Source organism: Procambarus clarkii, chromosome 58 (genome assembly GCF_040958095.1).
Source record: "Procambarus clarkii isolate CNS0578487 chromosome 58, FALCON_Pclarkii_2.0, whole genome shotgun sequence".
NCBI classification, from domain to species: domain Eukaryota; kingdom Metazoa; phylum Arthropoda; class Malacostraca; order Decapoda; family Cambaridae; genus Procambarus; species Procambarus clarkii.
Window position 1 is genome coordinate 914,697 of NC_091207.1, and position 6,000 is coordinate 920,696.

Sequence of the window (6,000 nt, forward strand, 5' to 3'; positions counted from 1 at the left end):
TGGGGATCCAATTTTAATTTTTTTCACAAATTTCATCAATGATTCTGGCAGATAATTTCATAACAAATGGATATAAAAATTGATAAAATTATTGTCCAAAAACAGGTGAGAATAAACTCTTAATGAATTGTTGTTTACATTTATTAAAAGAAAATTTAACATCTCATTCATATTTAAGTTACAAGATATATAAAAAAATTGAACAAATTTAGTGCAGAGGCCTCTCTTAAATTCAGTAAACTTCATTACCATGTCAGAATAAAACTGCAGAAGTAGCAGGCGATTTGAATATTTTCAGTGTTGAATATGTCTATCAATTATATTATTCCACAAGTTTGGTAGTTTCCTTCCATGCAAGGATGTCCGCCTGGAGTTGGGGAAGACGACTATAGGAGCCCTGGTCTAGAGGACACCGCGTGAAGGGGTCCAGCCCGGACTCCAGTAGCAGGCGAATCAGCGTCGACTCGTCTGTCACCATCTTGGACGAGTGCAGCAGCACCGGCGCCTCCATCACCGCCAGCGTCACGCTGTCTCTGAACTCTTCCGGGACCTCTTCCGATGATTCCTGATACGGCACTGGGAAATGATGAAAGAAAATATTGGAATCGGCTGCCTTCTTCCCAAGGGAAGATAGATACTGTGCGTGGTCAAGTCGCAGAACCTGATAGACCGAACTAAATATTTCTGATTCACGTATGCTTTTGTAAGTACTATCAAAGAGGTCCGCAAAAAACTTGTATCTGTTTCCTTCAATATCTTCTGAGGTCAAGCCAATTGTAACAAATGACACTGTTATGGCAACTAGGGTATCTGCAACGACCTTAGCCAGGCCAGGAGCTCGATAAGCCTTCCTGAGTTTCCGTAAATCGACAAACTCCATATACAAATGAATAACATGCTCGGTCATATATAACCTCTTCTTTCCTATTAAATTTAGGGATTCCTCCGCCATTTGTTTTAAGACCTTCATTAGATTGTAGAGTAAGGATACTTCTGGTCCGACATTTATTCTTGTTAACTGGTCAACTGCTGCATCACCAATACCATCAAGGTGGCCATATTCATCAAGGGTGACTAACATATCTTTAAGTTCATGAAGTAATATTGGAGCTTCATCATCTGTACATAAATGATCGCGATCCATATATTTTCCGTTGATCACAAGGCCTGCAGCTGCTTGCATTCCCGAGGCGGCATCCTGTAAGAAAGTCTCTGGCCAAATGTGGATTAAGTGAACCATTCTCAGACGCAGGTACGGGTTAGGGCACATCTCTGGGTCTGCGAACATTGTTAGTATCCAGGGCTTCACGACAGACTCGAGTGCGCTTAAATTGATGTCATTATCAGGCTCACAAGATGGTGCTAGGTCAATAATTCCCCAAAGGACATCTTCCCATTGCCCCGTCATCTTGACCGACGTCGTACGCATGGAGAGAGTTAATGCGCACAAAATTCCAAGTTGTACGCTGCTAGTGAATAACATCGTAGAATCGTTATTATGCAAGTCATTAAGAATGGCTTTTGATTTGTCAATAAATTCTAACATTTTGTCGCCAGAAAATCCTTCACCGAGGTTCATTACGTCGACTAAGATCGATAGTGGAAGACTAGGAAAATAATCATCTGCAGCAGTGGTATCCATTGTCTCGGAACGTGTGACAGACTGACAGTAGAAATTGTTCCAACACGCAACCAACTGCAAATGAATAACTAACTCTTGTTTGGAAGTTAATATATAGGTCGCGCTAGGACGAGGTGACGTGACATGCCTGGAGATTGAGGTACATGTGCTGGCTGCTTCACGCTGCCTCACTTGTTATTAATTAAAAATAAGTTTCTAGAATACAAATTATAAAAACAAACCTATTACCTTACTTCGAAAATTTGCACATAAATTTGAACTCTTTTGGCTTTAAATTTCGGATATTATTTAGTATCAGGAACTAATCTATGTTTTCAAGGCAAGTGATCTATTTTATGTTCTTTTGCAAAAAAATAAGAATAAAGGTAACGGTAGAAGACCTATTGGCCCATACGAGGCCACTCCTATTTAAAACCACCTAATCTCATTCATATATATGTCCAACCTACGCTTGAAACAATCAAGGGACCCTACTCTTATTATGTTACGCAGTAATTGATTCCACAAATCAACAACCGTGTTACCGAACCAGTATTTACCCAGGTTTTTCCGAAATATAAACCTATCCAGTTTATACCCAATGTTTCGAGTTCTGTATCGTGATGATACTTTTAATACCCAATTTAATATTCCCTTTGTTATGTCCATTAGCTCTCTTGTAACCCTCAATAGGAACATAAGAACAAAGGTAACTGCAGAAGGCCTATTGGCCCATACGAGACAGCTCCTATTTATAAGAACATAAGAACAAAGGTAACTGCAGATGGCCTATTGGCCCATACGAGGCAGCTCCTATTTATAACCACCCAATCCCACTCATATACATGTCCAACCCACGCTTGAAACAATCGAGAGACCCAACCTCCATCACGTTACGCGGCAATTGGTTCCACAAATCAACAAAAACCGGTTGTTGACTTGTGGAACTAATTACCACATAATGTGGTGGAGGAGGGGTCCCTCGATTGTTTCAAACGTGGGTTGGATATGTATATGAGTGGGATTGGGTGATAATATATAGGAGCCTTGGATGGGCTCCTAGTGCAACGATTTTCGGCCTCGGGTAAGGTATGCGACGTTCTGTTAGGAGGACAATCACTTGTCTAGTGAAAGACGTCTACCGAGGGGAGAGATAATTAGTATGTGTGTTCCGACAATAACATGTAAAATAGCACCATTGAGTACTACTGCTCCCTCATCCGAATCAAGAACTTCCGATATACAATGAAATCACAATAATGTGACATGTTTGAGAAACTTTTTGCAGCCGGACAACGGAATCGAAGCTGAATCCTAACCCATTGACTACGATATGCTAAAAGTTGCACAACCTGGAGTCCAACAGAAAAATATGAATTTAAAATATTTAAACTTTAAGCCACACTGGTCTGAGGCCGCGTTGATCTCGCTCTTCGTCTCCTCATATAAGCAGCTAGACCTCTGAATGTACAAATATTCACGAACTACTGATGGTAAGTTATCTGGAATAATGTCTACTCTCAATTTAGTGTTTCTCTACACACACCACTTGTTTTTCAACATATACTCAATAAGTATCAACGCTGACTTTGACGACAGCGTTGGTCATTCGTTGAGCTTAACAATTACTGTATATTTCCCGGATTCATGAAGCAATTCCGCAAGCACTTACGAACCTGTACATCTTTTCTCAATCTTTGGCGGCTTTGTTTACAATTATTGAAGAGTTAATGAGCACCGAAGCACCAGGAGGCTGTTTATAACAATAACAACAAGTATATCGTCTAACGATCATTGGTGCGGTGGTCACGGTACTGTGTACGTTTAGGGGTGATCCTGGACGGCATGGGTTCGAATCCTGGCCGGGTCAAAGAGTTCTTAGTGATATATATATATATATATATATATATATATATATATATATATATATATATATATATATATATATATATATATATATATATATATATATATATATATATATTTGTGTCTGAATAATACAGGCAAAGCTTATAGGGTAAATCTTTTCAACTTATTAAAAACTTTATCACCACTTCCCTATATCTATGACGTGATCATCTAGAACGCGGCCCCCTTCGCCAGAGACGACCTCCTTATATATAGCCTAATATAGTTTTGTTGTTGGGATTAAAGAGGCTTATCAACTGCGGGAGGCTAGCTAGTTCAAGTTTTCTAATTAGGAAGCATACTTTAATCAATTCCTGAGGCCTATTGAGCGTATTGGCACGCTCTCAGAGCGCACGTGCACGATAATGGAGATGCAACGAACTAATTTACTGGTACAAGAACATTTTTATCCAAGAACGAATGTGTATGAAACATGCCGATTTTGACGAGTTGTGGCATTGAAACGAGACCGTTCTACATACTGAGTGTAAAGAACAGATAGATTCCCAAATTATTTGATGTATTAATCAAATTTATTAATAATTAATACAAATTATTCAATTTATGTTTTGATCTCAATTAGTTTTAAGTTTTAGTCTAAGTGTTTTTCCCTATATCTTGACCGAAACGCTAAAGCCAGGCTAGGTCATTCTAATACCAGGCTATATTCAATAACAATATTCACTTGCTACTTTCTCCCACCACCATCAGCTGTGAATAGACAAAGTGCATATCAAAAGCTTTTGTAAAGGGAAAGGGAAAAAAATACAAACAAATTAATACAGGTGGAAGCTGGAAATGCCAATTAGTCAAAGAAATATAATGACATACTCGTATCCTGTACTGGGTGGTCTAGTAGCAATGGGTATAAATTGAGTAACATTAGATTTAGAAAAGAATTACGGGCACCTGGCATCTCTTGGATGGCTAAATCCTAATCAGTCCCAGTGGATCTTCCTTCTGCTACTTTGGCTCTGTGCCACTTGATGGTTGGGAGTATTTTCCTCTTGATTTGCTCCAATCCCCAACTGTCCAACTGGTTGGGCACCTTTCCTATTCCTAAACTGCCTAACTGTTTGGGCACCTTTCACCTTTCCTCCCGTCCAATCCCAAATCCTGACCCCCTCCCCCGTTCCAAGTGCTATATAGTGGCACTTTCCATATCCAGTCAACACAGAGATAATATACAACTCCTCGCAGAAATCCAACATATAGGAAAATGAAGCCATAATCTAAGACTGTTAATCACCCTAGATTGGATACCAAGTTACATTGGCATAGATCGTAATGAAAAGGCAAACTCACTAGCAAAAACTGCGACTGCTCTTACTGTTGTACAGGTTCAAATACCTCCAAGTTTTTCACAGAGCAAATCAAGAAGAAAATACGCCCAACTATAAAAAGTCGCCAGAGACCCAAAGTAGAGGAAGGAAGATCCACTGCGATATGGTACGAACAAGCCACTGGGTTATACTGTTTGAAGCCTGAGAAAAAATATACAGAGACATTGCAGTAGCCATACATTCCACAACGACTACAATGATTAGAAAAGCTGTTAAGGAATGGGACTCACTAGTGAACATTCTGCACCCACATCCGCCACTAATATAATGTTAATAAAACAGAAAAAGGGGGAAACACCACCTCCATTTAATACTTTGACCCAAATATCAGTTATCGCGAATAACCGAACTCAATTACGGGCTCACAACAGCTCCTGCTATATGGTCATTTCGTTCTGAATAGCTAAATCTACAACAACAACAACGTTTTCTCACTGATAGTGCCCTTCCCTTCCATACCCTTGGCTTTCAATTGAGCAAAAATATGCTTTACATTTATCTCCAGTTCGAAGAACATTTCAGCATGACAATGATTAGAATTTGTAATTATGGATTCAAGCAGGTATAATTAATTCCAATAAGTCGTTATTGGGGATCCAATTTTAATTTTTTTCACAAATTTCATCAATGATTATGGCAGATAATTTCATAACAAATGGATATAAAAATTGATAAAATTATTGTCCAAAAACAGGTGAGAATAAACTCTTAATGAATTGTTGTTTACATTTATTAAAAGAAAATTTAACATCTCATTCATATTTAAGTTACAAGATATATAAAAAAATTGAACAAATTTAGTGCAGAGGCCTCTCTTAAATTCAGTAAACTTCATTACCATGTCAGAAGTAAACTGCAGAAGTAGCAGGCGATTTGAATATTTTCAGTGTTGAATATGTCTATCAATTATATTATTCCACAAGTTTGGTAGTTTCCTTCCATGCAAGGATGTCCGCCTGGAGTTGGGGAAGACGACTATAGGAGCCCTGGTCTAGAGGACACCGCGTGAAGGGGTCCAGCCCGGACTCCAGTAGCAGGCGAATCAGCGTCGCCTCGTCTGTCACCATCTTGGACGAGTGCAGCAGCACCGGCGCCTCCATCACCGCCAGCGTCACGCTGTCTCTGAAA